General features: G+C 42.1%; 1 protein-coding gene and 1 pseudogene across 2 annotated transcripts in view; one reads left to right on the top strand and one right to left on the bottom strand.

The window, feature by feature from the left end:
- The window catches only part of LOC109197015 (ATP-dependent DNA helicase PIF1), a 933,009-nt gene that overhangs the window by 823,881 nt on the left and 82,841 nt on the right, over window positions 1-26,287 (top strand). The gene's annotated exons all lie outside the window — the stretch shown is intronic.
- LOC112843742 (piggyBac transposable element-derived protein 4-like) lies at window positions 22,618-24,626 on the bottom strand (annotated as a pseudogene).

The following is a 26,287-nucleotide window of genomic DNA, read 5'->3' as shown; positions in this document are numbered from 1 at the left end:
GCAGGTAGAATGTCATTTGCACAAGTGGTAATTTTCATTTTATCCACCAGGAGTGAAAGATCATGTATGTTCATTGGGTTAAACGCTGACAGTAAATGAGGGGGAGGTGGCCCAGAGACACAAACAGATGATATTGAAGAACCAATGCTCATACGGACATGATCAACTTTATCCACAAAGAAATTCAGAAACTCATCACTCTCAGATATAGAGGTCACGGGTACTGGGTGGACCATGGGGGAAACAATAAAGTTTATGGAGTCAAACAGTACCTTGAAATTTCTCTTGCTTGATGAGATTAACTGAGAAAAATATCCTGATCTGGCTGTTTTTATGGTTTCATGTAAGGAAACCCAAAGTTCCCTAAGGTGGAGCCTGTGAACTTCGAGATTAGTTGATTTCCAAAGGCGTTCTACTTTTCTACAGATTATATTGACCTTCCTGACGTCATTTATCCATGGATGAGCTCTTTTTGAGGCAGCAATGACAGATTTCATAGGTGCCACTGAATTGAATTTAATCTCAGCAGTGATTGTTAAAACACTGTGTAGCAACATCAGCATCAGTGCAGCCACTGATCACATGAGGGTCCAACATATTAGAAAACTTCAAAGCAACATCCTGATTTATGAACCGCTTATGGAACATGAGATTAGAAGGTGGTGTGTACAGAGGGAAGCTAAGACTAAAAGTAACACAGGAATGGTCACTCACTTGTATGTCCTTAACACAGACATTAGTTATGTCTAAGCCAAGGGAAAACACAAGGTCCAAGGTGTGGCCTTTAACATGGGTGGGTCCAGAGACATGCTGTATAAAATTAAAAGAGTCTGTAATGGATAGAAAGTCAGAGGCCATGCTACAGCTAAGATCATCCACGTGGAGGTTGAAATCCCCAATCATTAAGACTTTCTCCAGTTTAATAATGGAAGATAAAAAGTCCGTAAAATCTTGAATAAAAACACCAGCGGGGCCAGGAGGGCGGTAAATTAAAACACAATAAAATATATCTGAAGAACCAACCTTAAGAAGTTGTGACTCAAAGGAAGGGAAAAACTCAGAGTCCATAGTGAAACTGTTTCGGTGAACAGTGACCAGACCACCACCACGACGGTCCAAGCGCGGAGTCCCGATGAAGCGACAGCCGACCGGGCAGAGCTCATTAAGGTGGATAAATTCATTCTCCCGCTGCCAAAATTCCGTGAGAAACATGAAGTCCAGACTATGACTGCTAAAAAAAAGGCATTCAGTACAAATGATTTGTTGGCTATGGAGCGAGCGTTTAGGAGAGCGATCCGAAGCGGAGGTGACAGGCTGACGTCATCAACAGCTGATTGACGGGGAACTGACAGCAGACACCTGGAAAGAGGATGTAGTCTCCCGGTACCCCTAGCTGTGGAACTGTGGTCTTGTAGAATGAAAGGCCAAGGTGAAAACATCCCGCATCTCCAGACAAGACGCCGATCCAGGTAATCGTTCTGTTCGCCCGTGATGAAAAGCTGAGTAGGTGGTAACAGATCGGCCTTACCAAATACCGGAGACGTTCTCTACCATGGAGCGGAGGAAATCCCCTCTGTCGGGCGCGTTTCCTTTTAGCCTGGACACCAGACCTACAGCCCCTTCTAGACGATCTCCTTAACCTTGTTTTTGCTCCTGGGTTATTGTTTGGAGCTAAGAACAGGTACCAGTAGTCGGGAGAGGGAGGAGGGCAGACAAACGGCGGAGGGAAAGCCTGGTGGTAGCTCTTCCAGCTGTCAAAAGTTTTTTCCATACATATTTTGATACTCAACAATGTATGTGAACTGTAGATCCGAGTAGCAAATAGACCTTCATGATATATCACAGATGAGATGACAAGATAAAAAACAATATACTGAAGCAGTCGACGAAAACACGGAGCAGCAACAGCTGCTCAGCCAGCCAAGCCGAACACAGGCGCCATGTTGAGAGCATGTCTGTATCAAGACTAATGTAATCTATTAGATAATTTCTATATTGGTTAGAATTAAGATTATTAATTAATCATCCATGGGATCAGTATGCTGCGCTAAAGAAATTGCACACACATAATTATACAACAAACATTAAAAAGTACTTTTTTAATTGCATTGCATTGATAAACTCGAAAGAGTTTATCAATGCAATTACCCCAGAGAGATTGGTTTGTGAGTTTTGGAGAAAAAGTAACACATCATCCGCATAAAGGCTGATTTTATGTTCCACGTTCTTGCATTTTATGCCCTTAATTACTGAATTCTGTCTAATTGCTGCTGCTAGTGGTTCAATAAAAACTGCAAACAGTGAAGGGGAGAGTGGGTATCCCTGCCTGGTGCCCCTCAGGAGACAGAAGCTGGAGGATGTTTGGTCATTTGTTTTGACACAAGCTGATAGGTTCATAGCATAAACCTATTCGCTGGAACGTTGAAGACAATGTAATTACACAGCAAGCAAGACACAAGTAGGCAACGTTCTTTGTTTCCGTGCACGGGAGAGAACCGGATAAGCGCCGTTCCTTCGCTTGACCCCAGTTGCTCTCGTCCGCTCCCCCGTAACACTGCTCTTTTATTGTGGTTACATGAATATGCATAGGTTCATTAACATATGACGTCTTACACATATGACATCTTACATAGGTATGCATGTGAACAAAGAATACCTTGTGTGTGTGTGTGTGTGTGTGTGTGTGTGTGTGTGTGTGAGAATGTGTTTGTGGGGTCAAGATATGACCCCATGAAGACTCCCCAAAGCTGTCCATCTAAACAAAAGGCACTTAGACTAAAACACGTTTATCCTACCATAAAACAATAAGACAAGGCACGGCCTCTCCCATGCTCCCGGAATGTGGGGGGTGAATACCAGAGAGCTCTGGAATGCACACAAAGCCTTTTACAGCCTACTGAAGATCACACATCCTATCACTACACAATCGATTATACACCTCTGCCAATCTACAACTGATTATAAAACTCTAAGCATATATGGGTAGATATTTCTAAGCATAAATGTCAATCACAATACAAATCCAACACAAGCTCTTGGGGAATTATATAATATTTTTAACCAGTTAATGAAAGAGGATCCAAAACCAAATTTGTGTAAAGTTGCAAATAGAAATTTCCAGTTAACTCCATCAAATGCTTTTTCTGCATCTAGAGAAAATATTGTAGTTTCGACGTTTTTACTGTATGAGTAGTCTATCAAATTAAGTAATCTACCTGTATTTGTTGATGAGTGCCTACCTTTTATGAAACCAGTTTGGTCAGGATGAAATAAGAGGGGGGTTATTTTCTCTAATCTCTTTCAGAAAGCTTTGCAGATTATTTTAAGGTCTACATTTATAAGGGATATTGGACGATAGCTTGAGGGATATACAGGGTCTTTGCCTGGTTTTAGCAGGAGATTGATGTTTGCAGAATTCATATTTGATGGAAGTCTGCCATTTTCTTTGATTTCCAACAATGTTCTGTAAAAAACTGGTGCTAGAATTGTCCAGGATTCTTTGTAGAATTCTGCAGGAAAGCCGTCTGGACCTGGAGCCTTATTATTGGGCATACTTATCAGGGCTTCCTGGAGTTCACCTGGCGTCAGTGCACTCTTCCAAAAAATAGTAATGTCAAAGTATCTTACTGTAATTTTCTACAGTTTTGTACTGTCTTTCTAGGATATCATTCAATTTACATAAGTAGACTGTGATCTTACATGTCAAAGGTAAAATAACATAACATCACTGTAAATATAGTAAAACACAATTTACTTGTTTTCTAAATATATTTTTTTGTACATATGCATATTTAGATCGTAAAAATACATCCAGAAACAGCTAGTTCGCTCCCATCATGCCTTGGGACATGTGCTGCTGTTTAGATGTTCTTGTTTTATTGTTTATGGTTAGTTACTTTTAACTGTTATCTTGAATGTTGTGTTTACGCCGTGGTGCAGAGTCACTGACAGTTGTTGTTTTGTAGAGGGAGTGCTGTACCATGAGTGACTTCTGTTCTGCTGTTGTTGAACCTTGAGGCACATGGAAACACTGGAAAGTGTTTAAATAAAGAGCCTCCTCTACCAGCTTGGGGTTGAATAACAAGCTCAATATCTTTGAGCTAATTAGTTAAGATTCTTTTGCATGCCACAATGTAAATCAGTTCATGGCCACGCTGTGCTAATTATATTTTTGTAAAAATAAATGTAGAGGTAGGAATTGCAATTAATATAAATCTCAAAGTATTCACAACATTCCTGAACAGAAATAGGCCTCTGCACCTGGGGTGAGGGTGTGGCCATGAAAACAATGTGACATGCTATTGGATGTTGGGACACATAATAACATGACGCTAAGCATCGGCCAATGAATGTGAACTAACAACAACAAGGTCGCGGGTATGGCTGCGACCGTAGGAAAGAATCGTGCATTTCACAGTTTTGTTCTGTTCTTCTAGAATATCATTAAAGTTACGTAAATAGACTTTGACTTCACATTTCAAATGTAAATTAACGTCAAATCACTGTAATGTAATGAAACATAATTGTCATGATCATTAAATGTATCTGTCTGTACATATGCATATTTAGATTGTTAAAATACATTCACAAATGTATCATGGTTTCACACATATCTGTCTGTTATTTGAAAGATTGAACTGTTGAATTCAAATGTAATGCTACGGTAAAGTATATAACATGATCCCTATAAGCTTGTGTTACATCACATAAGTATTATTATCATTGCTAGTTAGGGCGATCGTGGCTCAAGAGTTGGCAGTTCGCAGGTTGCCGGTTCGAGCCCTGGCTCGGACACTCTCGGTCGTTGTGTCCTTGGGCAAGACACTTCACCTACCACCTACTGGCGATGGCCAGAGGGGCCGATGGTGCGATATGGCAGCCTCTCCTCTGTCAGTCTGTCCCAGGGCATGCAATCCATTATTAGTTAAACCAACTGTTAACTGTATATTTTTGTACATTTACGTATTATGATTCATATTGCCACATTCATTGTTATAGGTAATTTCATTGTTTGATCACGTTAAAATGTTCCTAATTTAATGTCTAAAAGCACTTGGAAAAGGCAGAATCCCATGTAACATTAGCACAACAAACTCTATTTTCACTACTGAAAATGACCGTATTTTTATGGGACAGTTATTTTCTGGTATTATTTTGGCGCCCCAGCTGCCGGAATATTACTGTTTTTTTGAGATGTTTTCTTTTCCTATTTATAGATGATTTCACTGTTTAATGACATTAACATGTTCCTAATTTAATGTTTAGCGGCACTTGAAAAAGGCGAGATCCCATGTCAAATTAGCGCAACTAATTGTATTTTCATTACTGGAAATAACCGTATTTTTATGCGGGAGTTATTTTCTGTAATTATACGGTTGTTTTTTGGTGCCCCAGCTGCCGGAATATCACCGTTTTTTCAAGACGCTTTTTCTAACAGTGTGGCGAATCCAGTGCCATTGCTTGAGTGTCTAATAATTTTAGAAGAGTTATATTGTCCAAAAACTGATCAATTTCGTTTTTAGATGAGTTTATTTTTGGTGAATAGAAAGTTTTATAGAAATCCCTAAAAATGTTGTTGTTTTTTTTCCGGGTCATATACTGTGTTCCCAGATGAATCTTGAACAGCACATATAGTTGTTTTTTGGGGGTTTTTTTTTTTAGCTGGTTTGCTAGAAATTGACCGGATTTATTACCATGTTCATAATTTTGTAAGCGTAGTCTCTGTACTAAGAATTTTGTTTTTTTTATCAATTATCTCATTTAATTCTAGTTTTGTTTTGCGTATATTGTTCAGTGTTTCCTGATCTTGGTGGGACGCGTAGGCTTCTTCTAGGGATTTGATGGTTTTTTCTAATTCCTGAATATTTTTGTTTTCTTCTTTCTTTTTATGTGATGAGAAAGAAATTATTTTACCTCTCATCACAGCTTTCCCTGCTTCCCATAGAACAGATGCTGATGTTGCGGGAGTGTCATTATAGTCTAAATATAGAGTCCATTCTTTTTAAAAATATTTAATAAAGTCTTCATCTTTAAGCAGTGATGTATTAAATCTCCAGTTTTTACTTGGCGTAGTATTATTCTTGTGCATTAGTGTTAAAGATACAGGAGCATGATCGCTGACAGCTATAGGGTGAATCTCAGTGTCTGAAATGTCCCTCAGCAGTGAGCTGCTGACCAAAAAATAATCCAGACGAGAGTAGGAGTGATGAACATGTGAGAAGAAAGAATATTCCTTACTGTTGGGGTGAAGGGAGCGCCATGCATCGCAAAGACCAAAGTCACTCATATACTGTTTGATTATATTTGTGGACTGCCAATTACGCTGAGTTCCTGCTGTATTGAGCCTATCCATTTCTTCATTTAGTCCAAGGTTGAGGTCGCCTCCAAGAACAAGTGTGTCATCTAAGTGTTCAGAGAGTGCACTGAAAAAACCGTGAAAGAATGAGGGATCATCAACATTTGGACCATATACACTTACAATACATAGCTTTTTATCAAGTATAGATAGTTTAATGATTAAGAATCTGCCCTCTGGATCTATAACTGTATCGAGTACTGTGAAATTAATTTTTTTATGGATTAAAATTGCTACTCCCCTTTGTCTAGAATTATAACAAGCTGAGAACACATTAGGAAACTCAGGTGTTTTAAGTTAATTCGAACCTCTAAGAGGTCTGTGGGTCTCTTGTTAAAGGACAACATCTGCCTGTAGTTTTTTGAGTTGGTTAAATATTTTTAACCTCTTTTCTCTGGAGCCAGCTCCATTTACATTCCATGTAACGAATCTTAGTGCACCCATAGATGTCTGTGTATAACTAGGGGTGTGCGCTGTGTGTGTCGCTTAGACAGGTGGAGAGAGTACATCACTTGTTCATAAATAAAGAGAAGGAGAGAGAGAAAAAATGTGTGATGAGATGCTCCCTGAGTCTGACTATGTGTGTGCATGTTTACTAATATGAGTACGCTTGACTTAAGTGTGTGTATCCTGTAGGTCTGTGTGCGCTGTCTGACTGATGTAAATGTGCTGCCGTTGAGCGCATGATTGTGCGTGATCGTGCTGTGCGTATGTGTCGAAATAAAGGATGTTGTTCGTGGATGAGTGTGGAAGCAGGTGATCGAAGCAGTGAAAGAAAGAAAGAAACCAAGGACAAGGGTGAGCAGCATAAAAACAAGAGGGGGAAAAAGAGAGGAAAAAACCGAGAAGGAGAAAAAAAAGACGGAAACATTCCAATCAAACCATTGACGGAGAGTGACGGTGTTCATTCTGCTATGATATCACACCTAAGATGCGATTTGATACTGGTAAGTTAAACAGATGTTAATGCAAGTTAGTGTGAGTGGATGGGGAAAGGGTGTAGCGGATTCTTATCTGGTGTGAAGTTAATACAGCCACGGAGTGGTGTCGGGGTCGCGGTGGAGCTGTCCGTCCACGTACAGCCGGTCCACAGCGATGACAGCGCGGGAGCCCTTCTGGATGAAGCCGCGTCGGATTGGGAAGAGGACCCTGCGTCGTTCCAGGATCTCTTTGGGGAACTGGTCGTTCACGCTGAAGTCCGTTCCTTTTAATTCCCTGCCGCGACTTTTCACCTGTTCCTTTTGTTTGAAGTGGCCGAATTTGGCCACAATAAGACGTGGTCTCCCAGCCGCTGCCCGCATGGGGTTGATGCGATGCACTCTATCAAAGGCGATGTTCTTTACGGTGTCCTCCGGCAGGTTCAGGTGGGTTTTGATGAAGCTTTTCACTGTAGTCTCCGCGTCTTCTCCAGTGGATTCTGGAATACCAGAAAATACAAGATTATCTCGCATGCCACGAGCTTGTAGAGCAATAACTGTCTTTTATTTTTTTATTTTCTCTATTTACCTGGGTAACATTTTCTGTGAGACATTTGACCAACTCCCTTAGAGTGGCATTTTCAGCAGCGAGCGTTTCCACCTGCTGCTGGCTGAACTCCAGGGATTCTCGTGTTGAGAGAAAACTCAGGAGGCAAGAAACACAGACTCAGCGATATTTCATGTACATGGACGAATGCCCCAACACAGCCTCACACAATGACGTGTATGAGACAAGTCACGGAGGATTCGCGCCGGGGCATCAGCTTGTTCTTTATTATATAGTCAGACAGCTTGCATTCCATTCTTGGGCGGAACATACAGAGAGAAACAACTCCCTATATGTAAACCGAAGATATGTGAGTTCGTTGGCCATATCAGGGTTTGCTCAGCAGCTTCCTAATGCAGTGATCACACTGATGTCACACACACTAAGTTTAAATGAAGCTAAACTATTAAAGTTCTCCTAAGTAAAATAGAGCATAATATACATAAAAATCTTATAACATTCCCTCCTGTTTTAGCTCATTTCAACACGTTCCACACCTTATATTTTCAGAATATGTTCTCTTGCCTTCAACATTTTTAAACATTTCATCATTATGTGCTTCTCATATTGTAATGTAACTTTACAGGTCTTCTTGGGATTGGGATAACATTCTTTTTACACATAAACATCGTCCTCTTCAAAATTATCTTCACTGTTATTTAAGTCATTACTGTAGTCCACTGGTATAGCGACATAAGCTGTCACTGATGTGGAAATCATTTTAGAAATCATCTTCCTGAGACATGGGAGAACACATGTAGAAAACACACAGAACAGTGTAAGCAGGAGTCCTATGAGTATTAAACCTTTATACAGTAAAGCAGTCCACGAGCCACTTAAAAGCCATCTTAACCAGTCTGTACCTCCATCTATGTATTCCTTTGACTGCACATCCTGTAGCTGTTTCAAGACCTTCAACGCATCTGTCATGTTGCTAGAATGTATGTTATCAGGTATGTAGGTGCAACAGGTGGTGTTAAAAAGTACACATAGTCCTCCTTTCTCAGCTAGTACAATATCGAGTGCTACTTGGTGTTGCATGACCATTATTCGCAGGGCATCTATCTCCTCGTTTTGCTGGTCGTTGATTCGGCATGATGCATTCAGGAACAGCCCAAACCGGTAGTTCAATGTCTCGATCCTCAGCGCATTTTTCCCTGTGCCCACCCACGGAAAGAGTGAGTGCAGCACTTTCTGTCCTGTAGTCCAAAGCTTGAATTCCTGTGGGACGTCAGAGCCCCATATTGGGTCATGTGCTGTTGGAGCTGATAAGCTGGTTGACCTTTTCCTTCTGGCGTATGACTGGTTGTCGGTGGTTATCTTGAATGTATGATCGGATATGAAGATCGGAGCACACGTACCTGTCCAATTCTTAGGGAGAGTGAAATAGGCACGCTGACCACATAGCCAGGCCATTCCCTGCACCCAATAGGTGCCACTGGAAGTGTCATTGTTCTTTACTGGTGCTCCAGGAGCATGTGTCACTGTTCCTACGCAGTTTGTGGTGATTCCCATGTCTATGGTCCCTCTAGACTGGCGGTAGCACCGGGAATGATCCCATTTTCCTGGGTTTCCGAGGAAGACTGGAAAGGAGCCAGCTTTACTTCTACGTTTTACCTTGAGGTCAACCCAAAACAGTTCATCACATGTGCCCTTCCGTAATCCTATCTCCAGAGGTTTGCTGTGGTTGATCACAATTCCAGGGTACTGGTACCCGAGGCTGGCGTAACTTGCTGCACACTTTACCTGAGTCATGTTCATTGCTTTGCCATACAACGTTGCATGCTGTGTAGTTGGAGGCATATGTGAGCAGACATAGCAGTCTTTAGTAAGTATGCTGTCATAGACATAGCGGTACCATGCATTGTTCATCCAAGGGTGGATGTGGTCCTGCGTCATTGTGTAGTGGTGTGAATTATCATGCGTCCAAGCTCTCTTCTGATGCTGTCAAATCCGGGCGGAGCCATAGAAGACATGCTGTGACTAGCACAGCAAGAACAAGTGCTGCGAGGGACAGCTTCCTCATGTCGACCTGGCGCACCTAACCCCTCTGATAAGTAGACTAAAGGCAAGAAGCAGAAGGGCGGGATATACCCGATCAGCCCTTCCTCCACCTTTCAGATTACCAGAGAGTAGGGGCGTCGGCGTCTCTAGGCCAAGCTGTCACTCACTTTTTTACAGTGGCTTTGGTGGATCCACGACGGGCGCTCTGCTATTTTGCAAGCAGTGGGGGTCACAATCAGGACTTGATATGGCCCTTTCCACCTCGGCTCACTCCAAGACTTCCTGTTCAGCTCTCGGACCAGGATCCAGTCACCAGGTTGTAGCCTGCAAGAGATTGGAGACACATCGTCTGGCAGTTTATTGCTCAATATAATTTCTTTGTTCTGAAAAAGTTGGGCCATCCAGTCTGCTATCGTCATTTCTCTGGCAGACTTCAGAAGTGGTTCGCTTGTTATTGGTAAAGGGAAAGGTCTCCCATGTATTATTTCAAAAGGTGACATAGGGCCACTTCCCTTTGATATTCTCATCCAAAGTTTCACTAAGGATAAACATTCTGGCCACGGTTTCTTAGTTTCTTCCATTACTTTCCTTAACCTTTGTTTAATTGTACCATTATTTCTTTCTACCAATCCTGCACTCTGTGGATGGTAAGCACAATGGTTTTTTAATGTGAAACCTAGAACTTGTGATACATTTTGTATGACTTCATTCACGAAGTGTGTGCCATTATCTGATCGGATCAAACTTGGTATGCCGTAGGTTGGAATAAAATGATTACATAAACACTTTGCTACTGATATAGCATCCGCTCTCTTTACTGGGTATATTTCTGGCCATTTAGAAAACACGTCAATTATGACCAACGCATATTTTGACCCTTGGCATTCGTTCAGTTCTATGAAATCCATGTGGATGGTGTGAAAAGGATGTGGTGGAGTAGGGAAATGACCTCTCTTTGGTCTTAAGTTCCCTAGAGCGTTATGCTTTTGACATATCATGCATGTTCTTATGAATTCTTTTGCTGAATTTTCAAAATTAATGACGTAGAAATGTTGTTTTACTAGAGACACTATCCCTCCTGTTGACAGATGCGTCGAGCCATGTGTCACTAACGCTGCTGTTTTGTGTAGGGATTTTGGTAGTATTGGTTTTCCTGCAATTTTCATTATATCATCTGTGTCTAACTGTGCTCCATGTTTCAACCATTGTTTCTGTTCTGCCTGGTGTGCGGTTTTCTGTTCACTTTTTAATACTTCAAGTGGTATGTTTTTAATTTCTGTCATAGCTAATGCATGCATCTTCTGTTGTGCTGCTGACTTAGCTGCTTGGTCGGCAAAGTTGTTTCCTCGTGTTATGTGTGTATCATCTTTTTGATGTGCTGCACATTTACACAATGCTAGTTTTTTTGGCAATAGTACTGCTAGCAACAGTTTGTTTAATAGTTCTGCATGTTGAACTGGTGTTCCACTTGAGGTCACCATTCCTCTGTTGCTCCATATCTTGGCAAAATGATGTACTGCTGAGAAAACATATTGACTGTCTGTATGAATGTTTATACTTTTGTCTTTATGTAACTCGCATGCTCTTATTACTGCTATAAGTTCTGCACTCTGAGCGGAGTGCGTAGATGATAGTGGCTTTGCTTCTATCACCTCAGTCTCTGTGGTTACTGCATATCCTACTTTGTTTTTCCCATCAACACCTTTAGATGCGGAACCATCTACAAAGATGTCTGTATAATCTATTTGTGGCATGCTATAAATATCAACACGTGGTTTCGTTTCCTCATTTAACTTGTTTATGCAACAGTGTGACTTTCCGTCAAGTTCACTCGGCAATAAAGTGCCAGGGTTCAACTGACCGCAACGCACAATTTCTATGTTAGATTGGGATAACAATACGCCTACATAGGACAGTTGTCGAGCATGTGTTACAAATGGCAACTGTCCTTGCAGAAGTACAGAAGCTACTGCGTGTGGCACCCGTAGTATAAGCTTGTGTCCTAGAACTATGTCAGATGATTTTTGAACGGCCTCTGCTGCGGCTGCACAGGCTTGCACACAAGTTGGCAATCCTGCAGCTACAGAGTCTAGTTTACTTGAATAGAAAGCTAACGGTCTGTGTTTTTCTCCAAAGGTCTGTGTTAACACTGCTTTCATGTAGCCTGCATTTCCATCTACACTGAGATAAAACGGTTTGTCATAATCAGGCAGAGCAAGGACAACATTTGTTTGCAAAATGGCCTTCAACTGTTCAAATGCTTTTATAGCTTCAGGTGTCCAAGTTATTTTATCCTTTAATACTAGATTTTTTCCGTAGATCAAATTTTGTAAAGGCTGTGCATATGATGCAAACTCTGGAATCCACGCTCTGCAAAAATTACACAAGCCTAGAAAGCTCATCATCTGTTGTTTTGTTTCTGGCTGCGGTGCTGTCTGTATTGCTTCTTTCCTTTTGTTTAACAACTGCTTTCCTTCCCCTGACAGTGTATGTCCCAAATACACAACTGATGGGCTCCACAGCTGTAGTTTATTCATAGACACTTTGTGTCCCTCCTGTGCTAGGTGTCTAAGCACTGCAAGAGTATTTTGTTTACAATCTTCCTGTGAGTGTCCTGTTATCAAAATGTCATCTACATACAGTAGGTACTGACCCTTACTGGGTAATGTACATGTTGACATTGATTTTTCTAGTGCTTCTGCATACAGAGTCGGGCTGTTTTGAAACCCTTGTGGCAGACGTGTGTAGGTGTATTTCTGGCCCTCGTATGTGAATCCAAACAGGTCTTGTGAGTCTGGATGCAGAGGCACTGAGAAAAAGGCATTAGATAGGTCTATCACTGAGAACCATTGTTCTTTTGGCGTTATCTGGTTTAAAATAGTGTGTGGATTTGCAACAACTGGTGGAATTGTCTCAGTGATCTCATTAATAGCTCTAAGGTCATGCACCAACCTATACTTTCCTGTGTTTGCTTTTTTCACTGGAAATATAGGTGTGTTGCATGTTGTTGTTTTGCTCTGGGTTAAAATCCCTGCCTTCAGCATGTCGGCTATTACAGGTTTAATACCTTCTCGCAGTTGTGGGCTCAGGGGGTATTGTGGCCTAATGGGTCTGAAAGATGAGATTGTTTTCACTTTAACAGGTTCTTGGTTTTTAATTAGACCGACATCTGTAGCATTTCGAGACCACAGCGTCGATGGAAGATTTTTTAGTTCTTCCTCTTCCTCCTTTGTAAGAGCGATTACTTTTTGTCAGTTGGTTTTTTCATCGTCTAGATGTGTGCTAGGTGTGGTTTTGACTGTCCACCCTAATGTGCGTCTCAGACATTTCGTTCTTTCCCCTTCTGCCCACCCTTCGTACTGTGACGGTTTGTATGTGTCTTTTTCTACCCTCGCTAACACTCCTCCTAGCTCAAACCAGCGTTTGTCGGGTGTTTTAGCGACTGACACGTGTGGTTTTGTCATTTTGCTCACGCGCTGTACATTTTCAGGAAGTATTACAGAACATACTGCATTTCCACTTGTGGTGACATACAGATGTTGCAGAGTAATCATGGGATTTCCTAATCTGTGCACCTGCCTGTCATATAGGTCATCTGGGCCTGAGGTATGCTTGTAATACAGAGTATTATGGTACTCTGTAAATGACAACATTTGTGTATGAGGGGATAAGTGTTCTCCTGCTAGCTGCTTTAACTTTGGAAGTGACGGCAGATCTAGAGTCCAGTAATAATTAGGCTCTCCAAAGCCCTCCTGTTGTTCCTGCTCTAACATTACTTCAGCTGACATTCCTTTTTCTGTTGGCACTACCCCTATGTTCAGTTTTGTCATTACATCTCTCCCTAATAAGTTTACTGGGCACGATGGGTCTACAATACATTGATTCCTGCATTCGCGACCGCTTTCTGGGTGTCGAATAAACAGGGGTTTGGTTAGGATTTGGGCTTTTGTGTGACCTGAGGCAGTCTTAACTAACAAGGTGTCCTTTGAATAACGAGTGTTTGGTGGCTCTTGTATGAGCACTGTTCTACACGCACCAGTGTCACACAAAACCTCAATTTCCTGCCCATTTATTTTTAGCTGCATGAGTGGCTTCCCATCTAGGTTTGCCAGTAGTTCGCTGATGTTATACACTTCCTCATCTGAGCGGCTGCTGCACTCTCTGTCACTGCCACTATCACGAGGTTGGGTGTGTCGCTCAGATAGTCATTCTTGCTTAGTTTTTTGTGGACATTCACGCCTAAAGTGTCCTAGTTTATCACATGTCCAGCACCTCCTCTCTTCGTACTCATCTCTGTCTCCGCTCCTTTCCCTCCTTCTTTGTTTACTCTTATCACTTTGGTATCTGCCTCTGTACTGCTGTCTGTCTCTTCCCCTACCACGGCCTCTACAACCGTATCCTCCTCTGTAATTGCCTACATATGCAATCATTTCTGAGCTCTCATCGAGCACGAACACACTCTTTTTTTCTTTTTTCTTTATCACTCCGTGTGCGTGTGTGGCATGTTGTAATGCCTGACTAACACTTCCTGTGTCTTGCTCTATCCAATACTTCTCCACATGGGTTCTTACTTGTGGTTTCAGACCTTGTAAAACGGCTCGTTTTAGCGCTTGTTGATATCCACTATTGTCATCTTCGTTGTAGTCTATCCCTGCATGTTGTCTGAACACTGGGCGCAGTCGATCTAGATACTCTGCTGGAGTTTCTGTATCATTTTGTGTTGTTTGTCCTATTTTACCATAATCTGCTCTTGGGGCCAACACTACTGCTACTCGTGCGAGTACGTCATTTACTCCGTTTGTTAATTCTACACTACCTGGTGGCAGGGGTATAGGGGGGTTGGCGCCGTTATTTCCTGTGAAATTTCCTTTAACTCTTCCCCATTTTAATCCCAGGCAGTCTTGAAATAATTGAACTACTTCGTGGCCATTTAATCCCCATACATTTATTATTTCGCGAATTGCATCTCCCCAGGGTGTAACGCCCTCTTGCAAGGGAGGTATGTCTTTTATGACGTTTTGACGGTCAACTGGGGTCCATGGGCGGAATACTGGGATGGTCTGGCGTGTGTCTACCTCACCTTCAGGACCTTGGGGCATCATAAAATGAGGGTTTGCTACTTGTATCATGGGATATGCCCCCGCTCCTGGACCAGGTGGGTCAGGAGGTCCTCCGCATCCATCACAATGGTGATCGAATGGGGAGTCTTTCAGGGTCATATTATTTAAAAGATTTTGTGCTTCGGAGTATGGCCCAGGTTTGCCTTTGGATCGCAAACCGTATCCCATACGAGCACCTGGTGATGCAAGTTTTTGGTTTTTACCCTTTTTGCTCTTGCGTTTAGTTTTTGGGGTTTGCTCTGTGTCAGTGGTAACACAACTTTCACTATCATCATGTGAATATGGGGGAGGAGGAAGCCTCCCACCGGCAGCGCCATTCTCATGATCAGGATTATGTGGTAATGGACGCTGCACTTTATGTGTTTCGTCATCTGGTGCAACTGACATAGATAACACTTTCTTTTCCTTTTTCTGCTTTTTTTCTAATTGTTTTTTCTCTCTGCCTTCTTTCCTACGCACACTTTCCCTTTTCCATTCTGCAAACAACTTTTTCTTCTCTTCTTCACGTTTAGTTTTTTCCTTTTTGTTTTTTGTGACACGTATTTCTTCTTTGAGTATAGATTCTAATTTAATCATAGCTTCTTCGGTACATTCTCCCGTCCATTCGGTTTTAGGTAATTTACTTTTATTTCTCCATCTTTTAACACTTATTTTTCCTGCCCCGGGGCATCTTTTTTCCATAAATAGCTCATCTTTTGTTAATTTCCCATTTTGATTCCCCATTTCTGTATTTAATTACTATTTTATTGTTAATAAGTTTATTTATTTATTATTCTCTTATTTATTTATTATTCTCTTATTTTATGTAATTTTATACACAAAGTACAACAAATACAGCTTTCAATCCCTTGGCACGCTCGACTCGGGAGAGGGTGGTCACATGCCCTTCTACTTCTGCTAAACAGAAGCGATGCGACTTTTATGAGGCGGAACTCAACCTTTTTCCCTTGTCGCCAAGTCGTGAACTGAAAACTGTTACACAGAACTAGTCTGGTCCACTAAGACCACAACGTGACTTAGTTCTCCAAAGTAAACACACAAACACACAGTTTTGAACGCGCAGCTGCTATTTAACTTCCAGGAACATTTCACGGCTATTCCTCAGCCTAAGTACTTATTATCCGTGGAGAGTCAATCCACCAGAATTTTCCAGAGATACTTTCGGCTATCTCAACAACCAGTCCAATTCATTCAGTCTCGGGTGAATGTGCCTAGACTCTTTTTATTATTTCAGGCCTATTTTATTCTTTCTTATCGCAAGACTTTTCACAATGGAGTCGTTTCTTACCCCTCCTGGGTTCTCTGGCTAGTGTTGAGGCCGCTCACTGGATCCCACCGCCGTGGCCCGGGGCTAAAGTCACCGACCTAGACCCGAATTTCACGTCCTAGGTTTTTTATCCTCCTCTCGGAGGGCTGTCGACAGTCTTACGGTGCCGGGATCCCACGACGTCAGGATGCAGTTCTGGACCTCTGGTTAGGGAGTCACGAACAAATTATTCGATATATTTCCCTCCTGTGCTCGAAGGACCAAAAATGTTGAGAGAAAACTCAGGAGGCAAGAAACACAGACTCAGCGATATTTCATGTACATGGACGAATGCCCCAACACAGCCTCACACAATGACGTGTATGAGACAAGTCACGGAGGATTCGCGCCGGGGCATCAGCTTGTTCTTTATTATATAGTCAGACAGCTTGCATTCCATTCTTGGGCGGAACATACAGAGAGAAACAACTCCCTATATGTAAACCGAAGATATGTGAGTTCGTTGGCCATATCAGGGTTTGCTCAGCAGCTTCCTAATGCAGTGATCACACTGATGTCACACACACTAAGTTTAAATGAAGCTAAACTATTAAAGTTCTCCTAAGTAAAATAGAGCATAATATACATAAAAATCTTATAACATTTCGCAAGGATTTAAATTAAAACTCTAGGATGTCTGCAATATCTTTGCCGGCTGGCGATGTTGTGCCGGGGGAGTCTGCCAGGCGACATCTTTTCAATGACAGCATCTCAGTTTTGGCCGGGGAAGATGCACTCTGAGCCTTCTTCATCACTAGATCCTGAAAGCACCGGTATATGTAATCTTGGAGAGCCTCTAAACTCTCCCCGTGGTTCTCCAGGGTGTTAAGGATGATTCAGACAAATGTTGTTAGTTATAAGACAATTGATAAGTGTATTTGGTAAAACTGAAGCTTAAAGAAATTTGTTCAATTCTAAGCTACCATTCGCTTCAATTTTCCGCCAAAATCTCCGGCGTCTGACGTTCAGTTCAGGAAAGACATATTCAGCTGCAAAAGCCTTGCAAAGAACCTTCATTAGTGGGTCGCAGATTCACCAGTGCTGTGTTGGAAATATTACTTGGCTAAAAAAAAGAAGAACAGAGTTTTGCTCAGCTGGCTCTTAGCCTGAATCAGAAACATTGTAAATGTGGAAAATGTAATATGTATCTTGTCTTGATGTATATCAAAAGAGAAAAAAATCAGTATGTGAAATTCATGACTAGTTTAATAGTAATGAGACTTTTATAAAAGAAAAAACAAAAAAAACCTGTATCTCATAACTTTTTAAATATCTATCCAATGTTAAGAACGCTCCATCTGATCTAGTCAACGCTCCATCTAGTCATTTAGAGACTGGGACATTTGTATGCACTGTGATTGGTGTACTCCTTAAGTTTAACATGGTACCTTAAATAATTGTGTAATTGCTCCTTTACACGGGGGGCGCAAAGCACTGTTACCCAGTGCTTTACGTCTTTGTATCATATTACCAACCTCAGTGCTTGCAACTGATCCTAGTTCAGGACTGAAAATGGGAGGTGAAGTTAATCTTCAATGTCACCTCTCTGAAATGCTTAAAAATGTAAAGCATAGCTCAGTGCTGATGCTCAGAAGCTCAGTAGTGTGCATAAAATGAAGACTTACAAGTCAAATCAATTCATTCACACTGTTTTAAAAATAACAGAAGCTGACCAAAGTGATCTCCAAACATTCCAGGTCTCCAAAAATTTGGAGAAACAAATTACCCATAAAAATGACTACCAAGCAAAAAACAATGTTATAAATGTGATAAATAAAATAGTAAATCAAAGTCAAATTAAAGACCAGTACAAAAAACTTTGAATAAACACAACTAAACAACGGAGCATGCAAGACTTGACTAAAAGTAACATTTTCTCATGTGGAATGGATAATTAACCTTGGTGTGTAAAGAAGACCCTGTATTTACATGAACACATTGGAGTCTATTAGGTTGGTATGATTCAAAGCACTGCAGCACAATATCCTTAATACTTACTCAATGTTCTAATGTCTGTAGTAAAGTATTATAGCCAACTATAGCAAATACTGCACTGAGGTCTAACAAGCATAGAGATCAGTACTGTCAGAAGACATAAGAAAATCATTTGAAACCTTCACATGTGCTGTTTGTACTGTGACGAATTCTTAACTGAATCATAACTGACATTAAGAGTTTCATGACTGAAACTTTTCTAAGAAACCATTCCTCTGCATCTGATCAGTTAGCAGTTTTACACCGACTCTCAGAGCTGCTGAATCTTTGATTTTATTTATTTTCTGCTGTGTTTTACTTGCATCTATTTGAAAGAGTGAGTGTAAACACAAAACAATGCATTATTTTAACTGTTGGAATATGCAGAAAATAGGTTTAAATGTTAAACAATTTCTTTAAGTCAAAGACTGTTGATAGAATTTAATTTTTGCTTGATGCAATGTGCATAAAGTTAAAAGATTAAAACAAATTTTAAGTCGGCTTTCCATTTGATTACATGTTATATGATAGATTATGCATAAAAAAAGAACTGGGCTGAAAGGTTTTTTTGCTTTGTTACTTATTCAGGTTGTGTATTATGTTTTTGAGAAGTAACTAATTACTTTTGAAAATAAGTAATCAGTTAAGTAACAGGATTTCTTTTTTGGAGAAGTAATCAGTAATTAGTTACTAATTACTTTTTTAAAGTAACTTGACCAACACTGCTGGGACCTGAGGTGAAGGGTGTGTTGAGTTTGCTACAGAAGCAGGGGCAGCTGGAAAGCTGCACAGTGGAAACCCAGCCAATAAAGACCTCCAAAACTGCAAGGCTCCTCTTGTCGGGTCCGTCATTGTCAAAGTGGTGCCGAAACCCAAGCCATGACATGGCGGAACCACGGCCAGCCTAGCCATTTGAGCCGCTGGCCCGGACAGTGGCTGAGCTGGTGGCTATGATGCTGGAGCAGGCGGAGTTTCACTGCCAGTTGGAACAGCTGTGGGCCCAGTCTGAGCGCCGGACAAAGGTGTTAGAGAGTCTGGTCACTCGGGCTGGTTCCTTGCTGACACCACCACCACCCCTGCTAGTATTCCTCTACGGCATGGGGGAGGAAGACGACCACCACACTTTCCTGGAGGTCTTTCAGGCCACGGAGGTGGCATGCTGTTACCCGAAGGAGGAGTGTGCACTGAGGCTGCTCTGACTGCTGAGAGCCACTGGCTCTCAGCCTGCCAACAACAGTGAGGAGCAGCTTCGGGGATGTCTGGCAGGCGGTTGTGGACCGCTTAGGCCTCGAGCTGTAGGACTATCACCGGTGTTTCCAGGAAGGACAGATAGGGCCAGAGGACCGGCCTTTCGCCTACACTAGGCAGCTCAGCAACGTGGTGAGGCAGTGGCTGCAACCACTCACATCATGGAGCAAGTTGTCATGGAGCAGTTCATGGTGGAGCTTCCCATGGTGGGTCTGCCCGTGCCCAGGTAGCTTGGACATGGACCCTGGCCGAGGATTCCTCTCTGCACGGCCGAGGGAGGCGGCAGGGTAGCCACGAATGCCACCCAGAAGCCGGCCTGTTCAAGCTCCAAGGTGGAGGCTCCGGGACGCTTCATTATTGTGGTCGCCGCCTCAGAACAGCAGCCGCATGAGGACACTAACTCGCTTCCCTCTGCTCTCTCTCCCAGCTGCTACAGAGACTGGCACCTAACTCGCTAGGAACCGCACGAGCACCGGGACAGGCATGTAGGAGGTGCGGGCAACTGGGGCATGTCCACCGGGAATGCCCCATGATGGAGGTGGGACAAGTGTTCTGTGTTGCTGGCCCTCCAACACCCTCCCTCAGTCCTAGAGGGACGTACAGCATGCCGGTAAGGTGCCAAGAGGGTATACACCAGGCTTTGGTGGACACAGGCTGCATGCAGACTCTGGTTCACCAAACCCTGGTTTGACCTGGGGCATTGTTGGAAGCAGAGAGGGTGGAAATTAAGTGTGTGCATGGGGACATTCACAAATATCCCATAGTGCCGCTGCAAATTACAGTCAGGTCCATAAATATTGGGACATCGACACAATTCTAACATTTTTGGCTCTATAGACCATCACAATGGATTCCAAATGAAACAAACCAGATGTTTAACTGCAGACTGTCAGCTTTTATTTGAGGGTATTTACATCCAAATCAGGTGAACGGTGTAGAAATTACAACAGTTTGCAAATGTGCCTCCCACTTGTTAAGGGACCAAAAGTAATGGGACAGAATAAGAACCATAAATCAAACATTCATTTTTTAATACTTGGTTGCAGTCAATCATAGCCTGAATCTGGAACACATACACATCACCAGACGCTGGGTTTCATCCCTGGTGATGCTCTGCAAGGCCTCTACTGCAACAGTCTTCAGTTCCTGCTTGTTCTTGGGGCATTTTCCCTTCAGTTTTGTCTTCAACAAGTGAAATGCATGCTCAATCGGATTCAGGTCAGGTGATTGACCTGGCCATTGCAAAACAGTCCACTTCTTTCCTTTCAAAAACTCTTTGGTTGCTTTTGCAGTATGCTTTGGGTCATTGTCCATCTGCACTGTGAAGCGCCGTCCAATGAGTTTTGAAGCATTTGGCTGAATATGAGCAGATAATATTGCCCGAAACACTTCAGAATTCATTGTGCTGCTTTTGTCAGCAGTCACATCATCAATAAATACAAGAGAACCAGCTCCACTGGCAGCCATACATGCCCACGCCATGACACTTCCACCACTATGCTTCACTGATGAGGTGGTATGCTTAGGATCATGAGCAGTTCCTTTCCTTCTCCATACTCTTCTCTTCCCATCACTCTGGTACAAGTTGATCTTGGTCTCATCTGTCCATAGGATGTTGTTCCAGAACTGTGATGGCTTTTTCATTGGCAAACACGGGTGACCGTGTGGCTCAGGGGGTTGGGAAGCGCACCTGTAACCGGAAGGTCGCCGGTTCGATCCCCGGCCTTTCTGTCCTGGTCATTGTGTCCTTGGGCAAGATACTTTACCCTATCGCCTACTGGTGTTGGCCAGAGGGGCCGATGGCGCGATATGGCAGCCTCGCTTCTGTCAGGGGGCAGGGCAGCTGTGGCTACAGTGTGTGAATGAATAATGGCATTGTAAATCGCTTTGGGTGCCTTGAAAAGCGCTATATAAATCCAATCCATTATCATTATTAAACTCTAATCTGGCCTTCCTGTTTTGGGGGCTCACCAAAGGTTTACATCTTGTGGTGAACCCTCTGTATTCACACTGGTGGAGTCTTCTCTTGATTGTTGACTTTGACACACATACACCTATCTCCTGGAGAGTGTTCTTGATCTGGCCAACTGTTGTGAAGGGTGTTTTCTTCACCAGGGAAAGGATTCTTTGGTCATCCACCACGGTTGTTTTCCGTGGTCTTCCGGGTCTTTTGGTGTTGCTGCGCTCACTGGTGCGTTCCTTCTTTTTGAGAGTGTTTCAAACAGTTGTTTTGGCCACGCCTAATGTTTTTGCTATCTCTCTGATGGGTTTGTATTGTTTCTTCAGCCTAATGATGGCTTGCTTCACTGATAGTGACAGCTGTTTGGATCTCATCTTGGCAGTTGACAGCAACAGGTTCCAAATGCAAACAGCACACAGAAATGAACTCTGGACCTTTTATCTGTTCATTGTAATTGGGGTAATGAGGGAATAACACACACCTGGCCATGGAACAGTTGAGATGCCAATTGTCCCATTATTTTTGGCCCCTTAAGAAGTGGGAGGCACATTTGCAACTGTTGTAATTCCTACACCGTTCACCTGATTTGGATGTAAATACCCTCAAATAAAAGCTGACAGTCTGCAGTTAAAGCACATCTTGTTCGTTTCATTTGGAATCCATTGTGGTGGTGTTTAGAGCCAAAAATGTTAGAATTGTGTCGATGTCCCAATATTTATGGACCTGACTGTAAATACAAGGACCAAACACACTGATTTCTGATTGCAATTAACAACCTAGACCTGTCCTGTTAGTAAGTTACCCAAACCTTAATATTATCTCTTAATTTGCCCTAAACTGCATGGCTCTTGTAACATTGGACACATCATATTGAATTGAACTGATTCAATTCAATATGAGCACTATTCAGCACTATTTGGGAATCGCACTCACATTTTGCCATGTTCAATAAATCTGACTTTTAGGTGTTTAACCCTTGTATTATGTTGAAAAAAAAATCACATTGATTATGTTGCGGGTCAAAATGACCCGCACTGTGTAAATCCACTCAGAATTGTCAAAAAACTGCGATGAAACAATAGTAACTTTATTTTCCATTAGAAAAACATTTAGAACACAGACATACAACACAGTTTGAATTACCATAACTCTTTTTAAGAACAATTCAGTAAAAGTTTTCCCTTCTTTACAAACACATTTCTTTTTAACTTGCCCGATTTTCTCAGTTTTTCAGTGTTCAACATTTTCAATTTTGTCCACATGATGGACAGAATGTAACTGTGTGCTTTCTGCAGATGTACTTCTTGCATTTCTCACAAACAGTGCTTGTTTTAATGTCTTCTCATGAGGGACAGACCTGGCATCTTTTCCGTTTCTTTATACCTGGTTCCACTGAATCCACTGCAGATTGGTTGGATGGTGCACACTTGACCTTTTCAATGACAGCTGCTGCTGCTGGGGATCGAGTTGGTCTGACTCGCATCTGGATCTTGGGAGTGACAAGGCTTTTGCCCAGTTCTTCCAGGAAAAGGCAACGTCAGTACAATTTACCCGCATTCCAATGTTGGTTGATTTCAGTCCACAGGACATAGGCATTGTAAGGAGACACATCCAAAATATTGTAGAAAATTACCAAGGGCCAACGAGCTATCTTGCGCTGGCAGCTGTATGTTGCTGTGACCTTTTCAAGATTGTCTACTCCTCTTTTGGTGGAGCTGTAGTCTAGGATAATTTGTGGTTTTTTGTCATCTCTTGTGCTCAGAGATGCATCTGTGTGCATTGTGCTCATGACAAGAACATTCTTGTTTTTCTTTGGGCAGTATGAAACAACTGTTGCTTTCTCAGTGAAAACAAATAATGAGGAATGCAGAGATCTTCCCTGCATCTTCAAAATTTCACTGGGAAGTTCTGGCTTATTTCTTCTGATTGTTCCCAACATAGTCAGCTTTCTCTTCTGAAGTTCCTCTCCAAGCCAGTAGGATGTAAAGAAATTGTCACAGGTGATGTTATGCCCTTGCAGCCCTTCACTCATCTGCAGCACCACACGCATCCCCTGATTCTTCTCAGATGCTCCTCCAGGTAGCTTTCCAGTGTACACTTGCATATTCCATGCATAGCTAGATTTTGCATCACAGGCTGCCCATATTTTGATGCTATACTTGGCCGGCTTGTTGGGCATATACTGTCGGAAAGGACAGCGACCCCTGAATGGGACAAGGCGCTCATCAACAGTAACGTGGGGACCAGGGTTGTACAACAAAGGTAGAATTTCCACCCATTTATCCCATACATCTCTGATTGCAGCAAGTTTGTCTCTTTCACGTCAACCAGCTCTGGTTTCACGGTTGTCAAATCTGATCACACGAGATATCTTGAGAAATGTCTCCAAAGACATTGTTGCTCGAAAGATTAGCGTTCCATTCTCTTCATTCCATAGACTTGCAGTTGCTTCTCCCTTGGACCTGTATACTCCAGCTAATATCAGAATTCCAATATAAGCATGCAAGTCAGTCTGATCCAGTGGCTTCCACTTCTCTTGAAATACACGCCTCCCTTCCAGGTTAGTCATGTCCAGTATGATCCTTTCTATTGGAGGGGATATGAAGAGTTGAAATGCTGATTGAATATCATCAGCTCGTGTGATGGCAAATCTTGTAGGACCAGGAGTCATTTTGATGACATTAGAAGATGACAGCCTGCCTTGACTTCGGTGTGGTGATAATGACCATTTTATATTACCATCTTTAGATGTCCATGTCTCCTCTGTGGATGATGATTGCTGCATTCCTTGGTTTTCATTTGATGTAGAGATGGTGGCACACTCTCCCTCAGAATCCTCCTCCTCGTCTGAAAATTGGCAGTCTGGATCATCAATAACATTGTCCTCGGCCTCTGAAAGATCCTCAGTCTCTGAAACATCTTCTTCTTCATCACTATCCCAGTTGAAAAGCAGTGATAAAGCTTCTTCAGTCGTCAACCTCCTGGAGCTCATTTTTGGTGTGTTGAAATGACATGAGAACAGTGACAAGAATAGGGGAGAGAAAGTTTCTTGCATACACACCTGGGTCTGAATGTATATTCAGAAGCAGTCAAAACATAGTACATCAAAGAGAAATGTTTATTTTGGATCTGAACAACTTTTTACTTACATAAACGTGTCCGGGTCAAAATGAAGATAATATCAAGATAAAATCAAGATAATAAAACCTCCTCCCTCTACACAATTTTATCTGTGACTGAGTCAGGAGAGCTGTTGCTGCTGGGTTTTTCTTGCTTAAAGCACAATTCTTATTACTGAAAATATTCTTTTGTGCAACATTAATGAATGAAACCTATGACGATAGAAAGATATTGTTGACTTTATGAAGGTATATGTGCACTAGCAGTACTAACAAATCTTCTGCTACTGGGCATACAGTGAGGTATTAAGCACTCTGCACAGAAATTTCAAGCAAGACTATTTTTAAACTCTCCTGCTAATTTACAATCTCTCTGGGTGATTACCACCAGCATAACTATGCTAATTGTTTAATAAGCACACTTGCTCTGCATCAAAGGAGAGATTTTTGCATAATATTTCCCGCAAGTTCAAAGTTGTTGTTATGCTGAACAAATGGTCCTGACTGTAGGGGTTGCTTTTAAATGCACTGAGAGAGCAGGGTTAGAAGACGGCCATGTAATTGCATAATTAAAACAAGGTTATCACAGCCAAAAGCTTTGCAGTTTTGTCATATATTTGCTATTAAAAAGCTATAGGCTCCTTCTGTGCTCTGTGCTCTAGGCTTTACAGATCTAAATTGGGCACTAGTGTCAAGTACTAAGGCATTATCTAATGTGATTTAATTTATTCACTTTCTTCTAGATAGAATCCTGTGGCTGCGTGATGAGAAAATGACTTTTTTTGTGCATGTCTTTGAGTATGTCCTCCAATTGTCCCTGTCAGATTTCTTAATTCAGAAGGAAAATTTTAGCCAAGGTTGATTGAGTTGAGTCTCTAATCTCTCTCTGCTTTTTGTCTCCTTGAGGTTCAGAGTGAAACAGTGTCTACATTCTGCTTGCTACCTGCCATGTAGTGTCTCCGGGGGGGTCACAAGGAAGGAGGATTTTTGGCGTGACAGACACAATGTCAGCCTCGGCTAAGGAAGCAGAAACCCTCGGAGGTCTGAGCTGACTGGCAGTTAGTCGACAAGGTCATGATAGCAAAACTGCCTGGATGGCTTGAAGCCACTGCGTTAATCCTCTCACTCTGCCCGTCTGTGCCCACTTCTGACATTTCAGCCTCTTGATTTCACCACATCTGGCCCTCAAACTGGAACAAAACTGCGGTTGGCATAGTGTCAACCTGTCGGTCTTATCTTTCATAAGATCCCCAAAATAACTACCCTTTGCTATTGACTAAAAACACAAACTCCCTAATACAAACAAAGATGCAATCCACACCCAGGACTAACTTACCTTCGAGTAATCATGACCACAAAATAACATTTGAAACCATACCTCTGGAGACATCTCATACTGGTGCACCATTAGGCATATTCAGTGTTTAATAATTGAACTGGCAACTTAGCAGCAATATCAGTCTCTGTGGACCACACATGTTTCTAAATACATCAATGCCCCCAGAAACAGATTGTCCTTTATAAGCAATGAATCATCCACCCACTGTGTTATGTTAGAATTTGTAAAGAAGAAAGTAGACATTTCATGAATAGAATCTCAGATTCCTTCATTCTCTCCCTCCATTTATGTCATCATCCCACTCCTTTCTTCTCATTTCCCTCAGTGTTTAATGTTTA

This window comes from Oreochromis niloticus, linkage group LG23, assembly GCF_001858045.2.
Source record: "Oreochromis niloticus isolate F11D_XX linkage group LG23, O_niloticus_UMD_NMBU, whole genome shotgun sequence".
In the NCBI taxonomy this organism is placed as follows: domain Eukaryota; kingdom Metazoa; phylum Chordata; class Actinopteri; order Cichliformes; family Cichlidae; genus Oreochromis; species Oreochromis niloticus.
The sequence above is the reverse complement of the archived record's forward strand: the minus strand, read 5'-3'. Positions and strand labels throughout refer to the sequence as shown.